The sequence below is a fragment of the Somniosus microcephalus genome, chromosome 23 (assembly GCF_052327205.1).
Source record: "Somniosus microcephalus isolate GS21.2 chromosome 23, FLI_Smic_1.0, whole genome shotgun sequence".
Lineage (NCBI taxonomy): Eukaryota > Metazoa > Chordata > Chondrichthyes > Squaliformes > Somniosidae > Somniosus > Somniosus microcephalus.
In genome coordinates, this window is record NC_141009.1 from 40,303,772 (window position 1) to 40,327,909 (window position 24,138).

At 47.6% G+C, this 24,138-nt stretch overlaps 1 protein-coding gene across 6 annotated transcripts in view; it reads right to left on the reverse strand.

Annotated features, from left to right (window-relative positions):
- astn2 (astrotactin 2) overlaps window positions 1-24,138 on the reverse strand; it is a 1,941,856-nt gene that overhangs the window by 74,546 nt on the left and 1,843,172 nt on the right. The gene's annotated exons all lie outside the window — the stretch shown is intronic.

Here is a 24,138-nt window from a genome sequence, read left to right on the forward strand (position 1 = left end):
TAACCTTCTCCATCGCCAAATTGGAAATGTCTTCTTTAGTGTATAACTCTTGATAAAAGCTGCTAGCCGCCTCTAAAATCTCCCCACTTTCATGAATGATATTCTCCCCAACCTTCAACTCTTCAATTAACAATAATCTCTGTTGCAGCTTCTCTTGCTCTAGAAAATATCTAGTGCATCTTTCGCCCTCCAATGCATCTCTAGCCTTTGCATGGAGAATGGCCCCCTTGCATTTTTCAGCTTGCAATAATTCCCACTCTTCCTTTAGCACCCGGAACTTAGTCTCCGCTCCCTTATCCCCTCCGTCAACTGCTTTACAGACATCCGTAAACCTTTTATTTATATTCTCTTCTCGACGCTGGTTAGCTGCCGCCCTCTTTTTCCCATAACGTACCGAAAAACTTTTACCTCATATTTGAAATTATCCCACCAAACTCTTCTTTCTTTCAAGAACAAAGGTTCCTTCCGAGCATCCTTTATTATATTTATAATCCCTTCTTTATAAGCAATTTCTTTCAGGTATTGATTGGTTAAAATCCACACCCCTGAACCGATCTTAACTCTGCTGTTCCTAATTCTAAGAACCAAAGCCGAGTGATCACTAAAAAATACTTTTTTATAATAAATCTCCATCACCTCAGAACTTAACCCTTCCCGCATTAACACAAAATCTATTCGGCTCTGTTTTAAAACATCACCCACCCAACCTGATCTGGAGAACTCCCTTTTTATGGGGTTCCGGTCCCTCCATAAGTCTCTCAAATTTAAATTTGCCATCATTTTTACAATCATCCCTCTGGAGTTATCATCCTTAAAGGTCATCTGGGCTGAAATGTCCATCCGAGATAAAAATACATTAAAATCCCCCACTATACAAGGATTTTCCACCTCTGCCGCTTCAGTGAATAACCCCCGAAAAAACTCGCGACGCTTGCAATGGTCGTTCGGTGTATAGATATTAAAGAGATCGCAATTAAATCCCTCCATTTTTACCCTTAGCCGTAAAAATCTCCCCTCAGCGTCCTTGTCCATCAAGGAAACGTTCTCTTTTATGGATGGACTCAACAAAACAGCCACCCCTCTACGGTTATTGTTTGCACAACTTGCAAACACCTCTCCCTTCCAAACCTTCTGAACTCTTTCTAGGATATCCTCATCCCAAAAGGTTTCTTGCAGACACAACAAGTCCATACCTTTAAAACCCTGCAACAACTGCTGCAATTTCTTCTCACCCCTCAGTCCGTTCACATTAATTGAGACCAATGTAATCATGGCTCCAAAGAAGGGAAGTATGCCTGATAATCTCCCCATCATTTAATCTCTGGCCCTTCCCTCCTCACATGCTCCTTCCCAACTTCTCGGGCAGCTGTTGCTTTTTCCTGCAGCCTCCGACTCTTTTTCCCCTCCTGTTTAAACTTTCCCTGCTGTTTCAGCCTCTTCCTTGCATTAAGTTTGGGCCCAGGAGCTGCCCTTCCTCCCTCTTTCTGCCCCTCACTAACCTTTCCCTTTTCACATGATGCCACCCCACCCCCGACTTCCATGTCTCTGTCCCCCTCTAATTCCTCACACTCAAGCTCTTCTGCAACCCCGTGCCTGCCCCCCGTCCGATACATAAACCTGCTCCCCGTCAGATACTTCATCTCCCATAGAGAGTCTGCCTACTATCGCAGTTTCTCCCACTGTGCCGCTCCCTTTGACCACATCTCCACCTCTGACCCTTGCACCCTGTTCCCTCTCTCCATGGGACAATGGCGCACCTAAATTGTTCCCCTCTGACATCTCTATCTCGCCGATCCCATCCTGCTGTCCCTTTAAGGCTCCTGCCTCTTGCTCCCTGACCGTCACCTCAAATCCCACATTCGGCTTTGGTCAGCAGGCAAAGCAGCTTCCCTCGCCACAGTCCTCATGAACTGCCTGGATTATATCCCAGGCTCGAATCTTCTTATCCTCACACTGCACTACCACCGTGTTTTCTTTACCAAACCTTCTGGGGGCCCGGCCCAAATCTTTGGGCCTTCTTTTTTCCTTTCCCACCACAGTTTCTTCCCTAATTAAATTCCTCTCGGTAACATTGTCCTCTGAGGGGCCCGGCACTCCGGACCCCTCAGCAGCCATCTGGCTGTTTTTTGTGGGCCAAAAAGGCCCTAAAACCTGAAAACAAAACCCACCACCAACTTTTTACAAAACTCCCTCCAACACCCAGCTGCAATTAGGCAACCAGTAACACCTGGCTCACTCCTAGCCCCTCCCACCTAGAGAGTGCTACCCACTGAGCCACAGCTGACACATTATTAGTATTAAAATAACTAGTTAGATGCTTAGAATCTGCTTATGTTTTGGTTCCCTGCGGGTGTTATAACATTTTGCACTGTGACGGTCACATATGACCTTGTTTCCAGGCTAGCTGTCTGCTGTTTGTGTGGTAGGGAGGTTGTTTTATGTATCTTTAATTTGACCAACTAAGGCCCAACGCCTACGTGTCTTCTATCACTAATAATAACCATGTTATAATACTGAGGTAGGAATCAGAGTTAGCTTAATAGAACAGCTTGCAAAGATAATTAAAAGTTAATGGGGGAGAAATTCAGTATCGCCACGTTTGGGGCGTTATACTCGAGCGGGCGCGAAATTTAGCGCCCGGCGCAAATTATCGCTACCTACTGCTAAATTGACCTGCTTAGCCCCAGGAGATGCTTGGAGCGCTAAAACAGGCACTGCACGACTGTCCTAAGGCGCTAAGCCGGAGAAGCGAGGCGCTACCACCGAGGGCGGGCGCAGCGCAGGTGCGGCCAGTTAGCGGTTGCACGCAGACACGCTGGCGCCGGTCAGCTCTTAAAGGGGAGGTTCGATCTTGGATTGCAGCCACACCCTATGCATCGGAGCCCTGATTCTCGGCCTGGACAGACCTGCTGCCACATTCTAACGCCTAGCACCATGGAGAGGGCCAGGGAGCGAGCGCAGCGGTTCAGTGAGGGGTCCCTGCAGGTTCTGGTTGGCGCAGTGGAGCGCAGGCAATCTATCCTGTTTCCGGACAGTGGCAGGAGGCCGCTGGCCAACAACTATCGCAAAGCTTGGAGGGAGGTGGCTCACAGAGTGACCTCCAGCAGCATGGTGCCTAGGACCCCTGTGCAATGCAGGAAGAAGTTCAACGACCTCACTCGGGTCGTCAGGGTGAGTACCCTTTTCAGTATCTTCTTCATCCCTGCATGTGCACCTCACTTTATGGCCAAAGTGTCCTGAAAGCCCCAATGCCCAGCCCTCATCCAACACCTATGGGCCTTTCATGAAACTCACACGCACATTCAGCACTTTACACACTGTAAGGGCTATTCAACCATGGGAGGCAGTGCAGCCAAGATCAGGGCTTCACACTGTAAGGGCTATTCGACCATGGGAGGCAGTGCAGCCAAGATCAGGGCTTCACACTGTAAGGGCTATTCGACCATGGGAGGCAGTGCAGCCAAGATCAGGGCTTCACACTGTAAGGGTTATTCCACCATGGGAGGCAGTGCAGCCAAGATCAGGGCTTCACACTGTACTCAGAGCCCATCCTTTCTCTTGCAGGGCAAGCTGGCCCATAATAGGAGGCAGCAGCAACGGACTGGGGGAGGCCGGCCTCACCTTCAAGACCTCAGCGATCTGGAGCAGCGAGTCCAGCGGATTATGGCAGGCCGGATGATTGGCACCGTCGCCACTGGAGATGCCGACCCCGTTCTGGACAGCAATGGTAAGGTCATCATCTTTTTGACCTCTCTCCTTCCACTTGTGCCTCACACCAGCATCCTTTGCCACTATTGAACCAATACAGTGCATTGCAGCACTCATGCCTCCCTCGCTGCCGCCCTGTCCTCACGCTAAAGCAACTCTTGTACCTCCCTGCTTTCAGATGCTGATTCGCCAGGTGAGGAAGCGGGCCCTCAAGCTGCCACTGTGAGTGATTCTGAAGGCAAGGAGGAAGAGGAAGCCGGACCATCAGTGCCACCCTCAGCCGAGGCAGCCCATGGCCATAATGGGGACATATCTTCCCTGGAGGGGAGCAGGGGGGAAGGGTCTGAGGAGGGTGAAGCTCCGGGGCCCAGTGGGCTGCAGCAACGCGGGGGGCGGGGTGGGTAGGGAAGCTCGGCGGCCTTCTCCCCGGAGGGAGAGTCTGGCCTCCAGTCCTGTTACAGTGAGCGCAGAAGAGGTGCGGCTCCTCGCTGAAATGGGCGCCCAGGCGGAGCAGAGGCACACTGAGCTCATGGCTGCAGTGGCAAGGATGCCCGAATCCATTGAGTCATTGGCAAGGAGTGTCCAGGACTTTGGCGCAGCACAGGCAAGGAGTCTGCAGGACTTTGGTGCAGCACAGGCGGCTTCCACGCAAGTGCTTAGTGGTGCAATGCAGTCAGTGGCTGGTCTGATGCAGACACAGATTGAGGCCACACGAGCACTGACTGCTGCCACCCTCGCTGGATCGGGCACGAATCGCCAGGGCCCTCGCAGCAGGCCAGCAGTCTGCTTCAGCAGATTGCTCCGCATGCTGCAGTGCTGCCCCGTGGGACTGCCAGTGTGTCGTCCGACCAGGAATGGCTGTCCTCTGTCAGGATGGCAGCATTCCTGCTTCCAACACTGTCACTTCGCCACTGCAGCTGCCACCACCTATAGGACAGACTGCTGCCGCCTATGCAGAGTTGGAGCAGTCAGCAGCCGGGCCCTCCAGGCCCAGAGCTGGTCCAGGCCGTACCTCAAGGGCATCTGCCGACTCAGTTTCTGACACTCAGCAGCCTTCCCCCAGCCTTGCTGCAGCCACTGGAGTCCCATTGCGGAGGAGCTGCAGGGTGGGAAGGGGCCAGTCTCGCAAGCGAAGCAGATCACCCTCGAAGGACAAAAAGTAGGAGGTGTGGCAAAATGCTGTTAATTTTTTTAGTGAAGGCCGAGGGTCGTGGTCATTTTTTGTTTACTCTTTTGTTCATTGTCTCCAGGTTGTGAGAGCCAGTTATGTGTCTGACTGCTTTTTTGGGGGTTTCTCTCTATTACTTTGTCATGCGGGGAGGGCACACAGTTTGTTAAATAAAGAAGTGTCTTTATTCAGATTGTGCATGTTTGCTCTTTGAAGTATTTGTTGCCTTGACCGGCTCAGGGGTTGCGGAACCGTTCCATTCATGTTCTTTCAATGGCACAAGCCATTCCCTCAGAGGGGGCCTAGAACCGACTTGCAATAAGCTGCTGACGGACGGCCCTTGCACTTTGTGCCTCCCTCCCGTCCTGGTGCTCCTCCTCCTCCTCCTCCTCCTCCTCTGCTGGTGCTCCAATGTCTGGTGGCAGTGGCTGAGTCCTGAGGATTGCCAGGTTATGCAGCATGCAGCACACTACAACGAAATGGGAGACTTGCTCGGGTGAGTACTGAAGGGCTCCCCCGGAATGGTCCAGACAGCGGAACCGTTGCTTTAGCACGCCGATTGTGTGCTCAATGATGTTCCTGGTCACTTGATGGCTCTCATTTTATCGTTCTTCAGCAGGGTTGCTGGGCGCACGGAGCGGGGTCATCAGCCAGGTGCACAGAGGATAGCCCTTGTCCCCGAGAAGCCAGCCTCCTGGGTGAGCCGGGGCTTCGAAAAGGTCTGCCACAGAAGTCTGGCGCAGGATGAAGGTGTCGTGGCTGCTGCCTGGAAAGCGGGCATTGACAGCCACTATCAGCTGTCTGTGGTCACACACCAACTGGACATTCAACGAATGGAACCCCTTCCGGTTGCGGTAATCCTCGGCATTTTCTTGCGGCGCCCGCAAAGCCACATGCGTGCAGTCAATGGTGCCCTGGACCATGGGGAAGCCCGCTATTCTTGCAAATCCCATTGCACACTCTTGCTGCTTGTCCAGGATCATGGGAAAGGAAATGTACTGACGTCTCCTTTTAAAGAGGGCATTCGTGACTTGGCGGATGCAGCAGTGCACCGCGAACTGGGAGACATTGGCAATGTCCCCAGTAGTGGATTGGAAGGAGCCGGTGGCATAGAAGTTGAGAACCACTGTCACCTTCACTGCCACCGACAGAGACATCCTGCTCCTCAGTTGAGGCTGCAGATCTGGCTGAAGCAGGTGGCAGAGCTCAGTGACCACCTCCCTGCTGAATCGAAGCCTCCGAAAACACTGCTCCTCAGACATGTTGAGGTATGAGAACTGTTGGCGGAATACCCTGGGAGGGTAAGGCCTCCTGTGCCGACGCCTGTTGGCCCTCCTCCGTCTGGCCATGATTGGCACTCTCTCTCGGCGTCTCTGAGCCCTCTCAATGCAATGGAGAAACCCAACGTTTCCACTCATTGCAGCCCCCATAGTATGTGGCCACTCAAGGTTATGCCAGTGAAAAATCAAACCAAGTACAAAGCTCTGGGCTGAAGCCAGAAGTACCTCTGCGAGCGCTGACTCAATGCAGAAAGCTCTCTCCCTTTGTCTCTCTGCAAATCTCTCTCTCTCTCCCACAGAAGGAGTGGTCCAAAAATGGCTACCACAAAGAAGCCAGGAAGAGCCCCCTTTAAATAGCGCTCCCCAGCCCCACAGCGACTGGGAACCATTCCAGTCGCTGGGAGCGCCAGGCGGAAAGGAGGGGGGCGCCACTGAAGTTCCGGTTCGGGGCGCCCCAAGGGCGTTGCACCATGAAATGACGTCAGGATCTGCACGCGCAGCTGAGCGGGCGTTGCGGTTTTGCGCCGCCGCTAAATGTCCGCTCAATTTCGCAAGAGGCGCAGGTCTCGCCGCGCCCGGGCGCTAGCCGCATCACGCCCCACTTATCGCCCTCTTAAGGCGCTAACGGGTGGCGCTGACAACTGAATTTCTCCCCCAATTAGGAGAGTTAAGGTATCCATCTCAGGATGGAACAGTCTGTTAGATTAAAGGGAGATAGTTTGGATAATGGCAGGATGAGCAAGACAACGATGACGTGGGCCCCTTGATGGAGAGGGTACGAGGTCAGGCCTTGTGATTGCTGTGCCAGCGAGGATAGGGACAAAGAGAGATAGGACGAATTCCAATGGAGGAACCCTCAAAATGTAAAAACAAGAAAGATAAATTGGCAAAGGACATGAGACCCCTTTGAGGGAGGGCTTTCACCTCACCTAAGAATTGAGACAAAGAACTCGACGTACCATTGGGCACTGAGTTTTTAGGGGAACCTCTATAGGTTGAATGGTCTTGTCAATAATTTAGCCCCAGGCCCACCCCTAAAAAGAGAATAAGACAAAGACCTAAAAAGCCCTTATCACAGACGGTGGAAGGGAGAGCCATGTAAGAGTGGGGCTGGTCTAACACTTCTGGGAGCGGACTCAACCCATTTGTGGAGGTTCTAGACAAGAGGGAGAAAAGCCGTAAGCCAGAAAACTGTTCACGCACGGCAGCCGCCTGTCCGATTGGGACTGGCACCAGCTGCCTGTCACAGTCCTATGTTTTTGCTGTCTAACTAGTGTGTTATATTCCATCTTAAACTCAGATTAAACACAATGCCAGAAATTCCGGTCGGAGGCTTCCCGCGGGCGCAACCCCCTGACCTGCATTCACATCCCGACGATGTGTTCGGCGAGTCGGGCAGAGGAGCGCAGTGCAACGAGCAGCAGCAGCAGACTCACGACACGCTGCAGCACGTCGGCCGGCAGCTCCATTTCGGGTAACTCGCAGTCCGGATGGGAGGAGGGGAGCCAGGCATGGTGGCCAGAGCGGGAGAAGCAGGCCAACACACGTGCAGCCGGCAACAGCGAGGAGGAGGCCGCGGTGAAGGGGAGGACGGAGCGGCTGAGGGACATCGTGCTCCCACTGCCACGGGAAGCCATTGTATTGACTCTGAACGCGGCGCTGTATGTATAGCTGACGCGTCCCTACGGGGAACAAGCATTCCATTGTACTTGTTACATATGGCAAATAAATCTAATCCGAATCTGAATCTGAATCTGAATCTGATCTGAATCAGAAGCGCGCCTACCGTTATGCTCTGGGCCTGTGCTGAATTCCGTTGCTGTGCCTGCTCCAGCTGCCGGTGTGCAGGGCACGCGTATCCCAGGGGCGCAGCTAGTTCGTAGCGTCCCTGGGATCACGTGGGCCATGGGGAGCCAATCGGAGCAGGGAATCTCCATTCATAGATTTGACAGGAAGACCTATCAAATCTATGAATAGAGATCAGCCCCTTAAAACCTAAGTAAAACTTCAAATAAATTTTTTTAAATCACATTTTTAAAATAACTATAAATTACATAAATTAACTATATTAAACAAAAATTTAAATTTTTGAAAAAAATAATTAAAGTTTTTAACGGGGCTAAAAATAAACTTACCTTTCTTTAAAGTATTTTAAAATGATAAACCTGTGGGAAAAACGGTTTTAATTTTACTTACTTCACCTCTTACCTTGTTAAAAGCAGGCCTTGCGCCTGCTTTTCCACGCGCAGCTGCTAGGAAGTTACCCGCACTGAAAAAACGGAGAAAAAAGCGGAAGTTCGATGCGTACGCGCTGCCTCTCCGCCGCATGCGGTTGACCTTTGAACCCCTTTCTTCAAGAGAACGGAAGTTCCGGTTTCCAGCGCATGCGCAGTGCATGTGTGAAACCGCCACTTCCGTTGGCCCTATGGGTGAGTACACAGCGTGTACTCACCTATGGGGACCCAAATTTCTGGGCCAATATTCCCACCATATTGGTTTGCAATCGATCCTAAACCCCGTACTTGTGTTGCCCCTACGGCGCATGCGCACCTTGTAGGCACCTGTAGGGGTCACAAAATACGGCCTAATATCAACAAATTGGCTACTCTCAACAGAGGTCAAGTCGGTTTTGCCCACATGCTGGTTCTCTCGCCACCTGCCGCAGTCCTAGTCTGGTAGCTATGTCCTTCAGGACTTGGCCAGCTCGGCTAGCAGTGGTGATACCGAGCCACTCTTTGTGATGGACATTTAAGTCAGCCACCCAGAGTACATTCTGTGCCCTTGCTGCTCTCAGTGCTTCTTCCAAGTGGTGTTCAACATGGAGGAGTACTGATTCATCAGCTGAGGGAGGGCGGTAGGTGGAAATCAGCAGGAGGTTTCCTTGTCCATGCTTGACCTGAAGCCATGAGACTTCATGGGGTCCCGAGTCAATGTTGAGGATTCCCAGGGCTGCACCCTCCGGACTGTATACCACTGTGCCACCACCTCTGCTGGTTCTGTCCTGCTGGTGGAACAGGACATACCCAGGGATGGTGATGGAGGAATCTGGGACATTGGCTGAAAGGTATGATTATGCGAGTATGGCTATGTCAGGCTGTTGGTTGACTAGTCTGTAGGACAGCTCTCCCAATTTTGGCACAAGTTCCTAGATGTTAGTGAGGAGGACTTTGCAGGGTCGACTGGGCTGGGTGTGCTGTTGCCATATCCGTAGCCGGTGCCGAGGTTGATGCTGGGTGGTCCATCCAGTTTTATTCTTATTATTGTTTTTCGCAGTGGTTCATTACAACTGAGTGACTTGCTAGGCCATTTCAGAGGCAGTTAAGAGTCAACCACATTGATGTGGGTCTGGAGTCACATATAGGCCAGACCAGGTAAGGACGGCAGATTTCTTTACCTAAAGGACATTAGTGAACCAGATGGGTTTTTACGACAATCCGATAGTTTCATGGTTACTATTACTGATACTAGCTTTTTATTCCAGATTTATTTAATTAACTGAATTTAAATTCCCCGCTACCATAGTGGGATTTCAACTCACGTTTCTGGACCATTAGTGCAGGCCTCTGGATTATTAGTCCAGTAACATAGCCACTATGCTACGGTTTCCACCCTGCTCCCGCCATTGCTGTGGCCATGGGCATTTTGCCGAGCTCCTCGAAATAGACTGCCTGGGTAGCCACCTAAAGCTAGCGCCCAGCTAATTTAGGTATTTAAATTGGGTTCCAATGAAATCAATCAGAGCCAGTTGAGGACTCAACTGGGCGGAACATGTGCTATACACACTCCACCCAATCGAAGAGGAGCTCAAAGGTAAGTGCTTATTTATTTTATGTGAGGTCAGCAGGAGGAGGCGTGATCCTCTGGGCTCCACAAAAATTACCTGGGCCGCTGGTACACTGGGTCCCCTGCTCCTAAGGTCAGATCTTCTTACCTACCTTTCTCCAGGCCCAGATTCCAGTCGGGCAGCCCGATATTGCACTGTCTAATAGCTGGCAGGCTTTCCAGGGACTCTCATTTTCTGCCTGCAACCCATCTGCCCTAATTTAATGAGGCCAGGTCAATTTTGAGGGCCTGTCGGAAATACTGGACAGCCGACACGCTCATTTTGGATGAAAAATCTACTCCATGTTGCAACACATTGGGCAGGATTTTCATTGTGCCGTGGAGTCGGGATTGGAGGCGTTGGGGGGGGGGGCGGTTAAAATCCCAAAATTGGGGGTCCCGACCCCTTCCCGCATCCAAGCCAGTTTCAAAGGAGGCGGGTACCCGCCCCACACTGGGACCCACCTACCCGAGGCGGGAAAGGATTAGTGCCAATTAACTGCCTATTAACAGGTAGTTAACAGGCAGTTTTTAGCCTAATCCCTATTTTTGATGTTGAAGTGTGGGATTCCCGACGGCTCCAAACCACGCCAAGTTAGAGGAGGCGAGCCGTCGGGTTGAAGGACTTGGAGGGGTCGAGATGTCGGTGTTCAGGTGAGTGATGTGTGCATGAGTGCAAAGGTAAGTGTGTTTGGTGTGTCTAAAGTGATTAAAGAAGTTTTACATACCTTTTCTTACCTTTTCAGCCTTCCTTCCTTTAGGTCTCGGGAGTTCCTCATTTCACTTACACAGAAAGCAGAATGGCTGCGAACTGTCAAAAGTGACAGCCTTCAGCTTTCTGTGCAGGAGAGATTTCTAACTGAGTCTGTGGAGAAGGACTCAGGTTAGAAGTAAGACTGTCAGTGTTTGACAGCTTCAAACAGCTGTGAAACACTGATATTTCATCTGTCAAAACCTCTTGACAGATGAAATTTCAGTCTGTGACATCACCTGTTGCCAGATGGCCCTTAATTGGCCTGCTGGGCCCGCTGGGCGGGCTCAACAAGGTCAATCAAGTTAAAATTGCGTGGATTGGCCGCATCTCGATGGAGGCGGGACTACAACCCCGAAAGTTGTAGTCCCGCCTCCAACCTGACTCCTGAGTTAAATTCCTGCCCATTATCTCAAAAACATTCCAAAATTCTTCCTCCGTGTTGTTCTCATATCATTTGAAGAAACAAACTCATGAATACTGTTATAACTTGAGGAAAGGCACGCTTTAAATTTTACGTTCAGAGAAATAAATAAATCAATGTTTAAAAAAGGAAATCACTTAAAATTCCAAGGAAAATCCAATAAATCTCATTCAAAATATGGACTACCTGTGCAGCGTAAATCCAGTCAGTGCACGTCTTGTTTCTATGAAGGCAAAATTCAGATGAAAATATGCCATATTTCAGATATCAGGCCTGTATGTACAAGATGACTTTTCACTTTATCCTCTCCACTGCTGAAGGCAGTGAGCCACATTGCAGTATGGTCCTGGGCATGTCACCACCTCACCGCCCACCACCCCCACACCCCCCCCCACCACTCTGGTATTTTACCAGATTGCCCGTTCGTTATGCGTTGGCCCATACAATGAGTGTCAGCAGTTATTTGACCAATCTTGTCTTCACACATGCACATTTTCAACAGGAGTGACTGGACACTGAATAGAAGTCGAAGCTCTGGTTGCTTATTTTCCCAAAAGGGGCATTATACTATGTAACACATGGTATTATACTGGAGCTGTTTTTAAGGCCACAGAGTTCGGTTGCTGTAAATCCCGAGATCAACTACAGGTTAACTATTGCATATGGTAGAAGGTTCCAGATTGCCATGTGTCTGTAAATTTCCAGCTCCTGGTCAGTCTCTAAACTTTTTGCATGAACTGCAATTAACCTGCTATTGACCTCAGCATGAAATGATTGCCTTTCTCTGGATTTTCTTTGAACAGTTTTGACACTCTGAAGCATATATTCCAACTATGGGGTATATTTCCATCTTTACCACATGGGAGAATGGATCACACGCCCATTAAAGAATCCATCTGATTTTTTTTTCAATTGAGGATCCGATGGTAGATAAAATCAACCACATTGTCTTTTATCCATAATCCCATAACTTCTCCAAGTCTTTTTGTATGGAGGCACTGTAAAGTATGCTATTCAAGTACAATTTGACCAAGATGTTTTTCCAGTGATTGATCACCTTCAGGTCACTGCTGGATAAGGGTGAATTGAGGTACATCTCTTCCATCTGAGGAAAGAATGCATCTAGTTTTCGTCTTCAAAGCTGTCAGAAGGTTCTGGCATAAAAGGGGAAGGTGAGACTGATAAGGTCACAATGAAAAAAATAATTCTCAGGGTCTCTGTTATCTATTGCAAGAGAGCATCTGGTACCGTACATACAACATATCCCTCCATTTGGTGCCAGCTTTAGATGTGGGAGTGAAAGATTCTACAGGTGCAGCAGAATGGAAGGAGACCATTCATCATAGGAATAAACTGAACTGGCAATTTCCAGGGTTTAAGAACTAAAATTGGATTTTTCCAATCAGACTTGATAACCAGCCAAAGTCAAAAGCATAATTTTTTGAGAAGTTTTCTCAAGACCTGTTCAGACTGAGGATCTCAAGGTCTGGAGTTAACTCAAAAAAAAACCGGGAGGCCTCTGAGGGGAACAGAAGGACACCAAAAATGACTGCCCCCTTTAAGTTTGTGCAGATCCGCCATGCACTTCATCGCAACAATTCTGTATTCAATAAATTAGGCAAATCCTTTGGAAGAGGTGTTAGCCTTGTCCGCACTCTCACTTTAGCGTCAGAAGGTCATGGGTTCAAGCTCCACAAGGCTGACACTTTAATGTAGTACTGAAGGAGTGCTACATTGTCAGAGGTGACACCTTTCAATTAGATGTTAAGCCTAGATGCTGTCTGCGCTTAAAAAGGTGAACATAAAAATCCAATGGCACTATTCAAAGAAAAGCAGAGAGATCCCACTGGTGTCCTGGCTAACACTTATCTTTCAACCAACATCACTAAAACAGATTATCTGGTCTTTCTCTCATTGTGGTGTGTGGGACCTTGCTGTGTTTCCCTACATTTCAACTGTGATAACCCTTCAAAAATACTTCATTAGCATTAAAACATTTTGGGCCGTCCTGAGGTCATGAAAGGTGCTATGTAAATGCAAGTTCTTTCTTTCAACAATATTTTTTGCCAGTAAACTAGATGCTTGTCTACCCTGCTATTGCTACAGCATTAAGGCACAATTGCAGATTCTCCCCAATAGGGTTGAAAGGGCACCAGATTGCTAATCATGTCTGCAGGTTTTCCAGGGCAGGAGCTCCGCAAAGGATGATGAATCTTTCCACTCATCCCTGAAAATCGTTTTTTTTTTCTCCAAGTCACAAAGTTGATAGTGCCGCTCTTTATTTTCGATTTTCTCCAGGAATGATTCAACGTTGCAAGTAGCTGTCAGCCAGCTAGTCTTAAAATAATGCTTGATAAAAGGGCTAACATTCATAGCTTTCATATAGGAAGGCATTAAATACAATGCTATGAAATTGGGAAAATCAGACTGACACAAAGAGTCAGCACAGAAGCTGCAAACCGCAGAGTTGGAAAAAGGCCGAAGCCCCTGGGTCAGTGTGACCCGAGACAGCAGCCCATAACATGAGTGGCCAATGGTTCTCCTTAATGGACAGAGACATAAAACTCAGAATACTTAGGAGGATTTAGCAATCTTTTCCTCAGATGTCAGAGGAAACTCATCTGCTTGGCTCGCAATCCTGAAGACTCATTGAAACCAGGTTAGAAGAAATGAGAACTCTATTCCCTAGGCTTCCAAGCCCAGTAATAAGTAACATCTTGAGCTAGAAGAGGCCAAGACTGGCTCGCACCCGTGTGTCACCCACGCTAAAACAGCTGAGATAAGGAACGGCAAATTCAACTGACAAAAAAAATTCTCGACATTCACTTCCCCAAATTGTGAGTTAAAGAATCGTGCAATCTATTATGTCCGTGTATAATTGAGACACGGACTGCAGGAGTTGATTATAACAAGTCTTTACTGAATGGAGACAACCTGGAAACTGAAACTACAGAAGCCTGCTAGGGCCTTTTATACAGGGGTGGTCACTGCCGGTACTGCAGTCTGAGACCAGTTATTCCCTTAAAGGTACATACACAACAATTAGATATACAGAAGCCACTCACTGTAATGTGGGAGTCAAAAACCCATTCATGTGATGATCATTCAGCACTGCATTACAGGAAAAAAGACACCGCGACGAGTGATACTCCTTTGCATGAGGGTAAAGGTGAGACCAGCTTAAATATTTTTCTCCCCTTCAAATATCATTTTTGATTCACCCAAACACAAGAGCTGAATTACGATCCCACCCTCCTCCATTCTATCAAGCAAATCAGTGCCTTATGCTCTTTTGCTATTCTCCAGCAGTTCGAATCCCAGCTAATCCCCTCGCAATCTAAACTATGAATCAGGACTCTTTGTTCCTGCAGCACCAGGCACCACAACTTAACTACTCTCACTTGACAAGAAGCAGAACCACTCAAGCAACACACAAAATAACAAAGGAAACCCAATGACGCGTCTACTGATTAGAGGGCCAGATAAGGCTGTACCAGCTTATCTCCCACATCTGACTTACAAACCCTTGATTATGATTTTATCTCTATGCAGTACACTTCCTTTTTAAATCATTGGAGAATAATTTGTATCATTCAGCTTGTAATATGCATGAAAAACAAAGTTGTTGGAACATGAATAGAGAATAGAAATCGGACAACGATGTGATAGTTCACCCTATGTCTAACAAAGAATTCATGAGTGGATACAACAATCAACCATGACAGTCTTACTCATGAATTAGATAAACTACATTTCCCACTGTTTTAATTATTCTTTTTAGGCTACAGCCAAAAATGCATAAATTAGTACTTGCAATGTCACTGAAAAATCTTGAAACATTGCTGAGGAATTTATCTCTTTGAGATTTACGTTTTAAGACTGCACATATCATGTAACTGCATCAAGAGAAAATAACCACAAGAAATGTTATTCAGCTTATAAGTGGGCACTTCTTCACAAGCTCAATACATTTTACACTAAATTATTCCATTATGGAATGGAAGGATATGTGTTCACACCTCAACTGGTGAGTTCCTGATCTCAACCAGGTCAGATCGGAAAGCATGAGTGGAGATGAGGAACTCTGCACGGAGTAGAAGGTGAGTTAACTTGTGCCACTCCCATGCACTTGCAGCAACAACTTGCATTTATATTGCACCTTTAATGTAGTAAAACTTCCCAAGGCGTTTCACAGGAGCGTTATCAGACAAAATCTGACACCAAGCCACATAAAGAGATATTAGGACAGGTCAAAGATAATGGCCTAGAAATTCAGTATAGCCACGTTTGGGGCGCTACAGCCGGGCGGCCGCTAAAGTTTGCGCCCGGCGCAACTTCGCGCCACCTTCGCCGATATTCAGTGGCATCGCCCCAAGAGGTTGCTGCTGCGCTAAAACAGGCGATGCACGACTATCATTAGGCGCTAAGCCGGCGGCCCGGGGCGATACCCCCGAGGGCGGGCGCAGCGCAGGTTCGGCGAGTTGCTGATTGACGGCAGACACTCTGGCGCCGGTGAGCTCTTAAAGGGGGAGGGTGGATTTGTTTGCCTGCCACGCCCTGCACACTGCAGCCCTGAAGCAAGGCCTGACCACTGCTGCTTGATCTGTACAACGCCCAGGACTATGGAGAAGGCCAACGTTTGCACCCATTGCAGCCCCCATTATATGTTTCCAATCAATGCTATGGCTCTGAAGTTAAAGACAAGTGCAAAGCTGTGGCCTGAAGCCACAAGTACCTGTGCGAGTGTTGAGCCAAACCAGAAAGCTCTCTACCTTTGTCTCTCTGCAAAGATCCGTCTCTCACAAAGAAGGAGTGTTGCAAAATGGCTGCCATTTCTACTGCAGGAGGAGTGCCCTTTAATTTGCGCCCCCCTCGCCCCGCAGCGACTGGGAACTGTTCCCCTCTACCAGTCGCTAGGGGTGCCAGGCGCACAATAGGCCGGCGCCACTGAATTTCCGGTTTGGGGCGCACAAAGGGCGTTGCACGATGAAATGACGTCAGGATCTGCGCGCGCAGCTGAGCGCGCGCAAAGGCTTTGCGCCGCCGCTAAATCTTTACTGAAGTTGGGGAGAGGCGCAGATCGCGCTGCGCCCGGCCGCTAGCCGCCTAGTGCCCCACATCTCCTCCTCCTAAGGCGCTAGCGGCTGGCGCAAACAACTGAATTTCTAGGCCAATAGGTTTTAAGAGCCTTAAAGGAGAGAGAGGTGGAGAGCTTAGGACCTAGGCATCCGAAGGCACGGCCGCCAATAGTGGAGTGAAGGAAATGGACAATGCGCAAGAGGGTAACATTGGAGGAGCTCAGAGATCTTAAAGGATTGTAGGGCCGGAGGAGGTTACAGAGATTGGGAGGGGTGAGGCCATGGAGGAATTCGAACACAAGCCCTTAGCTGACTGCCTGACCTTTCGTTCAAGTCAATAATATATGGCATGATGAGCTAAAGACTGGGAAAGAAAATAATTGGAAAGGAGTACAGGGTTGCTGTGGCAAATGGTAATGTAAGTGTTGAAGTAGGTGCTTGTAAAGTTGGGGTAGAAGAATAGGTAATTAGAGAATTGGAGTCTCCTGCATCTTATCCTTTTGGTAATTCTTTGCGTTGACAATAGGCACAAAAAATATAACAAGTTCTGTTTTCCACCACTGACAACCTTTACCTTGATCAGTGCAGAAACTATTTTAAAATGGATGGAAGCTCTATACGCTACAGAAAAATATTTTTCAAACTGAACAATATCTTTAGATGGACACATATTCACTCTTGGGCCTCATTGAGACATAGGAACAGGAGTAGGCCATTTAGCCCCGCGAGCCTGTTCCGCCATTCAAGAGATCATGGCTGATCTGTGACGTAACTCCATATACCCGCCTTTGCCCCCTATCCCTTAATACCTTTGGTTAACAAAAATTTATCAATCTCAGATTTAAAATTAACAATTGACCTAGCATCAACTGCCAATTGCCAAAGAGAGCTCCAATCTTCCATCACTCTTTGCGTGTAGATGTGTTTCCTAACTTCACTCCTGCAAGGCCTGGCTCTAACTTTTAAGCTATGTTCCCTAGTCCTAGACTTCCCAAACAGCAGAAATAGTTTCTCTCTATCTACTCTATCAGTTCTCCTTAATATCTTGAAAACTTCACCTCTTAACCATATAAATTCTGGGTAATACAATGTGTAATCGCTCCTCGTAATTTAACCCTTGGAGTCTGGGTATCATTCTGGTAAATCTACGCTGCACTCTCTCCAAGGCCAATATATCCTTTCTAAGGTGTGGTGCCCAGAACTGAACACTGTACTCCAGGTGTGCAGCATAACTTCTACCCCTTTGTATTCTAGTCCTCCAGATATAAAGGCCAGCAATCCATTAACCTTTTTTTGATTATTTTCTGTACCTGATGATGACATTTTAATGATCTATGTACATGGACCCCTAAGTCTCTTTAGAACTCCACTGTTTCTAGCTTTTCGCCATTTAGAAAGTACTCTGATCTATATATTTTAGATCCAATATCCATTTGCCACAGTTTTGCCCATTCACTTAATTTATTAATATCTCTTTGTAATTTTATGCTTCCATCTACACTGCAAACAATGCCACCTATCTTTGTGTCATCGACAAACTTGGACATGTGGCTCTCTATTCCATCACCTAAGTCGTTAATAAATATGGCGAATAATTGAGGCCCCAACACAGATACCTGCGGGACACCATTAGTCATATCCTGCCAATTAGAGGACCTGCCCATTATCCGTAATCTCGGTCTCCTGCCACTCAGCCATTTTCCTAACCAGGTCAATAATTTGCCTTCAATTCCATGAGCTTCAACTTTAGCTAACAGTCTCTTATGAGGGACATTATCAAATGTCTTCTGAAAGTCCATGTAAACAACATCCATAGACATTCCCCTGTCCACTACTTTAGTCACCTCTTCAAAAAATTCAATCAGGTTCGTCAGGCATGGCCTGCCATTCACAAATCCATGCTGGCTCTCTCTGATCAGCTGAAAATTTTCAAGGTGTTCAGTCACACTTTCCTTAATTATAGACTCTAGTAATTTCCCAACAACAGATGTTAGGCTAACTGGTCTATAATTCTCTGGTTTCCCTCTTAAATAGCGGAGAGACATGCACAATTTTCCAATCTAAAGGAATGGTTCCTGAATCGTGAGCACTTTGGAAGCTTATAGGTATGGTATCTGTAATGTTCTCACCCACTTCCTTTAAAATCCTGGACTGGTAACCATCTGGTCCAGGGGATTTGTCACTCTTTAGTGCCATTATTTTCTTCATTACTGTTATTTTGCTTATGTTAATTTTGCTGAGTCCACGTCCCTGATTCAATATTAGTTTCCTTTGGATGTCCAGCATGCTATCCTCTTCCTCTACTGTAAATACTGTCGCAAAATAATTATTCAACATGTCCGCCATTTCCTTATTTTCATTTACAATATCACCGTTATCAGTTTTCAATGGGCACACATTGCTCCTGACCACCTCTTTTTCCTTATCTAATTGTAAAAAATGTTTGTGTTGATTTTGATATCCCTTGCAAGTTTCTTTTCATATTCCCTTTTTGTAGCTCTTACTGTCTGTTTTGTCACCTTTTGCTGTTCTTTGTATCTCTCCCAGTCACCAGGATCTATGCTATTTTTGGCACTTTTGTATGCTTTTTTCTTTTCGTTTTATGTTGTCCCTTACCTCTTCTGTTATCCATGGCTGTTTTTTTGGCAAGTAAAGCTCTTGCCCCTTAGGGCTATAAACTGGTTCTGTATCACATTCCTTTTGTGAACGCCTCCCACTGATCTTCTGTCAATTTATCCATTAACAAATTTGCCCAGTTTACTGTGGACAGTCTCTGTCTCATCCCATTGATGTCAGCCTTACCTAAATCTAGAATCTTAGTAGCTGTTTCGCGTTTCTCCCTTTCAAACAAAACGCTGAAAACTATCATATTATGATCGCTATTAGATAAACGTTCACGCACCGTTAGGCTGTTAACTAAATCTGGCTCATTACTCATTATTAAATCAAATATGGCCTGCCTCCTTGTTGGTTCTAGGCCCGGTTGGCCTCAGGCAACTGTATTTTAATAAATCATTATTGAGCAGCAGCCAATCAGTTTACATGATTATAGAAGCAGTAAATATATCACTACAAGTACAAAGCGACATTCTGGTCAGTCAGTTCTTCAGCTGTTTATGCTTGCTGTCCTCTTTATTAGACTGTTGAATCCAACAGCAGCCAAGGTCTTAGAAGAAAACAAAACCAAGCCAGATTTACTGATTGGAATGGTTTATAAAACATTAATGTGTCAGGAATGAGCACTCCTTGCATGGATAAGAATGTAATCTCACTGGTGTTTATGAAGAGAGAGACTCAGCTGGTGTCTCCATCATCCTTTTCATGTGGAAATATTTAAGGTTCAGTAAAACAGCATCAATGAATGCTGCAAGTGTTAAGCTAGTCGTTTTATAAGAATCAAACAGTAAAGAAAAGCAAACAGCAACATTTACAAGTTTTATTTTAAACTTTATTACCCCAATGTTTCTCTTGCAGTCTGTGATTCCTGACTGGAGTACAATTCCACAGATGCGAACAGTCCTCCCAAGGCCTCGCCAAGTGGTTTATTCTTAATGTGTTAGCTGAGGAAATCAGTGTTGGCAGATTCTTGGAGGGCATTGCAGCTAAAGTTGTCCTGTCCTGGATTGACATTTGCAGAGACCACAGTATAGGAACTGGGGCCTAGGGATTGGTTGGCCGGCACAAACTGGGCACAGGGATCGATATCTGCCCTGGAATGCGTAGGCCTGAGGCCCACACGATATTGGGCCACGTGCATCAGACCGGCGAGCTGCAGATGCCTGCTGGGTATCCACCAGGCATCTCACCAGCGAAAACCATTTGAATTTCTGGTTGCTGCAGGAGAGGGGTGGTTGGGGGGTGGGGGGGTGAGGGGGAGAGGTGTTCGGGAGAGAGAGGGCAGCGACTGGGAGAGGGTGGGGGTCCAGGCAGCAATCGGGAGGAGGTTGAGGTAGAGGTCGGGAGGGGGCGAGCGGTGGCCGGCAGTTGCCTGTAGTTTTAATGTGAAGCCGGGAGGAACACTCCCGCACCCCCCGGCACCACACTCCCGCAAAACAGGGGCAGCGCCATCGATATTCTAAACCTGGATCTCTGACTGATTCTTCCCTCCCTGCTGAGACCAACAGTCGCACCTTCCAGGCCTTCAAAGCTCAGGACCACACCACACTAACCCATTAGAGAATCTCTTCAGTTACATTTACTTTAACCTTTAAATCACTTTCTTCCCCTCTCCAATTTTCTTTTAATTTGCACATTTATGTCCTTTAGATGCATTATCACTAAATACCATTTCTTAGATTAGAGGGAAAGATGCCCAGCCTTCATGAATGATGCCCTGTTAAGGCAGGTGGGTGCTGCATGAGAAAGGTCTGAGTTGAGTCACTATGGTTTCTCCTTCCCTCCATCTTTGTGTCGAAGTGGCTTGCCCTTCTGTTGCTGCCTTCTCTAGATGTCTGACTGAGATTGAGCATTCATCCCCTGGGGAAGGAATTACAAGTATGAACCTGCAATCTGTCATTCCATGTCACACTGACTAGTGTATCAGCAGGCTACTGCAGGAGATACCATTTAATGAAAAAATATCTCTTGTTAAGGGCAAAGGATCACATTCACTACTCCTGTACAGTAAGGCGGGGGGGGGGGGGGGGGAGGAGGGGGGAAATATTAACTGCCTCCTGTGGCAGTATGAGGCCATGGTGATTCTGACCACTGGACCTCATTAAATTGTCGCTGGTCCACATCTCTCCCAGAACAAAAAAAAAACACATGACACAGGAGAAAGAAGAGGTATGAAGACACGATCTATGGCAGGTCGGAAAGTGCTGCGATGCGGCACATTCTGAGCAGAGTTTCAAGATTTCATTTGAGAGAAGTTAATTTTCCAGTACAATAGGCCATGCAGCAGTAGCAGGGCTCCTTAAGCCTTCAAAGGAACTTCAGGAATGTGCTAGTTATCAGCCTTTCAATGTTGCCTTTCAAATTTTGGCGACTGTGTTGGCCTTCAGATTGGAAGAATTGTTGAGTTTCCTGGTACATCCTGACCAGAGTAGATTTGTAAAGAAAGATAATCAGCAGATAATAGTTGCAAAATTTTGCAAGTGATAATTGAAGCAAACAAAAAAAAACAGTGAACCTATCAATTGCTGCCTCCTTGGACATGGAGAATCGTTTGATCAAGAGGAATGACATTATCTTTTTTTCACCTTGAGATGGTTTTGGTTTGATCCCAAAATTGGCAAGTGGGATAGATATCATTAGGCAGAACTACAGGTCTCTATGCTAAGCTATGAACTGCTATCAAGTTCCCTCCCACTAGGGCAGGACATGAGACAGGTTGCACTTTATCATCATTCCTGTCTGTGCTGGTGCAAACAAACAGGAGTCAACTATTCATCAAGGATATATTAATTATGCAGAGTTGTCTCTGTATGAGATAATATATGGCTGTTGCTCTCTCAGAGCCTCCAAACATACCTTACTGACAGTGCTAGATCAATAAAGATAGAAAATATACCTGTCCATGTCAGCGTTATTGCCTCTCAACAGATACTGAACCAGAGATGTATTGTGAAAAACTTAGCTTTCCTGGGAATTAGGAAACATTTATTATGCTCTGCCCGGTATCGTGTGAAATCCATGTTTGAATCCCTCCAATCAGGTTTCCGCCCTTGCCACAGTACTGAAACGGCTCTCATCAAAGTCACAAATGACATCCTTTGTGACTGTGACAAAGGTAAACTATCCCTCCTCGTCCTTCTTGACTTGTCTGCAGCCTTTGACACGGTTGACCACTCCATCCTTCTCCAATGCCTCTCCACCGTCGTCCAGCCGGGTGGGGCTGCACTCGCCTGGTTCCATTCTTATCTATCTAATCATAACCAGAGAATCACCTGCAACGGCATCTCTTCCCACTCCTGCATCGTTACCTCTGGTGTTCCCCAAGGATCTATCCTTGGCCCCCTCCTATTTCTCATCTGCATGTTGCCCCTTGGCGAAATCATCCGAAAACACAGCGTCAGTTTTCACATGTACGCTGACGACACCCAGCTCTACCTCACTACCTCTTCTCTCGACCCCCTCTACGGTGTCTAAATTGTCAGACTGCTTGTCCGACATACAGTTCTGGATGAGCAGACATTTTCTCCAATTAAATATTGGGAAGACCGAAGCCATTGTTTTCGGTCCCCGCCACAAACTCTGTTCCCTAGCCACCGACTCCATCCCTCTCCCTAACATCTGTCTGAGGCTGAACCACACTGTTCGCAAACTTGGGGCTGGAGTTTGCCAATGGGGAGCTTTTGGAGGCGGGATACCCACTTGTCGGGTTTCAGTCCCACCTCCATCAACTTCTGGCCAACCCATGCTACTTTCCCTTAATTGACCTTGTTAAGCCCGTGAGGCCAATTAAGGGAAAGTCGGTTACAGAGAACGTTAACGTATGATGTTTCATGTGTCAAAAGTTTTTGACAGATGAATTGTCATTGTTTGACAGCTCTGTGAAACTGTCAAACACTGACATTCTCTGTTCTTGAATTCAAGACTTATCAAAGCTCTTTCTTTTGCAGGAATTAGATGGTTGGTGCATTGGAGAATGCAACGGCCATCTGTCATCTCTGCCGCGGAGGTGCAAGACTCTCCGCATACCCAACTCTTGAAGCCTGCAGGAAGAAACAAAGGTAAGTAAACTTTTTCTATCACTTTCCACTTACCTCACATACTCATTTGCACCCAGAGTTTAGAAGAATGAGAGGGGATCTCATTGAAACGTATAAAATTCTGACAGGGCTAGACAGACTGGGTGCAGGGATGATGTTTCCCTTGGCTGGGGGGTCTAGAATGAGGGGTCACAGTCTAAGGATACGGGGTAGGTCATTTAGGACTGAGATGAGGAGAAATTTCTTCACTCAGAGGGTAGTGAACCTGTGGAATTCTCTACCACAGAAAGCTGTGGAGACCAAGTTACTGAATATATTTAAGAAGGAGATAGATAGATATCTAAACGTAAAAGACATCAAGGGGTATGGGGAGAGAGCGGGAATATGGTATTGAGATAGAGGAGTAGCCATGATCATATTGAATGGCAGAGCAGGCTCGAAGGGCCAAATGGCCTATTCCTGCTTGTATTTTTCTAGGTTTCTATGTTATCTTCACAGCGCACTTTTGCACCCCTCCGACCCCCGCAGACCCACTACTCGTCTCGTTGACCCTGGCGGGGTTTGGAGCCTTCGGGAAGCACACACTTGTGTGGGTAAAATGGGGATAATCCTCTTATCTGCCTGTTAACAGGCAGATAAGTGGCACTAATCCCCTTCCTGCCTCCAAGGAGACGGTACTTGGCGCGGGTCGGCTACCCGCTTCCTGGCAAGATGGCACGGAGGCGGGTTGGGGGCGGGTTGGGCACCCGCCCCCAGATTCTGCCATTTTCCCGGCAGTCCCTCCTCCATACCCGCCTCCCCAGGGCTAGCAAGATCGCGCCCTTGGTGTCATATTTGACCCTGAAATGAGCTTCCGACCACATATCCGCGGCATAACTAAGACTGCCTACTTCCACCTCCATAACATCACCTGTCTCCGCCCTTGCCTCAGCTCATCCGCTGCTGAAACCCTCATCCATGCCTTTGTTACCTCTAGACTTGACTATTCCAATGCACTCCTGGCTGGCCTCCCACATTCCACCCTACTTAAACTTGAGGTGATCCAAAACTTGGCTGCCCGTGTCCTAACTCGCACCAAGTCCCGTTCGCCCATCACCCCTGTGCTCGCTGACCTACATTGGCTCCCGGTTAAGCAGCACCTCAATTTCAAAATTCTCATCCTTGTTTTCAAATCCCTCCATGGCCTTGCCCCTTCCTATCTCTGTAATCTCCTTCAGCCCCACAACCCCCCTGAGATATCTGCGCTCCTCTAAT